The 952-nt window shown below is 30.6% G+C and overlaps 1 pseudogene; it reads left to right on the top strand.

The window, feature by feature from the left end:
• The first annotated feature begins 225 nt into the window (after positions 1–225).
• Positions 226–342, top strand: LOC131923724 (U6atac minor spliceosomal RNA; annotated as a pseudogene).
• The last annotated feature ends 610 nt before the right edge of the window (positions 343–952 follow it).

Here is a 952-nt window from a genome sequence, read left to right as displayed (position 1 = left end):
ATATATGCATGTGATATGATATATAATATTATTACATATTAAAAGATATCTATGAAATGGATATTATGCATACTTTTACTATTAAATTTTCAAACAATTGACAGAAGTTAAGACATTCTAAAGAATTTCAAATTAGTGTAGTAAATCTCATGGTTTATGCATTTAACTTCACAGGGATGTTCTTTGGCTTTAATACATTATAAGTATATGAACAATTGATTACTTGTGTTGTATGAAAGGAGAGGTTAGTGCTCCCCTTGACAAGGATGGAAGAGGTCCTTGGGTCCAATAACATGTATACGGTTAAGGCATTGCCACCTACTTCATGGCATCTAACCAAGTGAGGAAAAAGGAAAAGAATAAAAGAAAAAAGAAAAAATAGCATTTTTAAAAAATAAGCAATTATCTATCTTATATTATTGAATTCTGAATGGGATTATGACCTACATAAAGCTTGAGCCAAATTCATAATTATACTAGAGACAAGTATACAGCAAATTTTAAAGCAATTTAATATTTAATATTTGGTAATAGACTTCAAATTGCAGAAATGTAAAGGCAGAACTGATCACAGTCTACACAGTTCTGTCTAGCAACCACATGCCTATCTCTTTTTACACATCTGCCTTTTACTAGGTGAACTCCTTGTGGGATTGGCATAAGCTGCCTATCAATTTTCAATTATTTAGGCATATCTCCTCTAACTTCTTGATTTTCAGCTATCTCTTGATAACTAAGCTCTCCGTGAGAGCTAAATTTCTATTTCTGCAAGTGATAATTCCCTATCCTTTTTATCCATGTGATAGAAATCTTCAGTCAATATTTTTTAAACTATTGTAAAACTTGTATGTACTAATGTGGGGAAATAACAAATACCAAATAATTTGCTATGTTCATTTGACAACTCTGAAAACAAAAACTATGCATATGTACAGAGAAACATCAACAGAAA

This window comes from Peromyscus eremicus, chromosome 13 (assembly GCF_949786415.1).
Source record: "Peromyscus eremicus chromosome 13, PerEre_H2_v1, whole genome shotgun sequence".
Classification (NCBI taxonomy): Eukaryota; Metazoa; Chordata; class Mammalia; order Rodentia; family Cricetidae; genus Peromyscus; species Peromyscus eremicus.
Note: the sequence above shows the minus strand (reverse complement) of the source record. Positions and strands in the feature narration are given on the sequence as shown.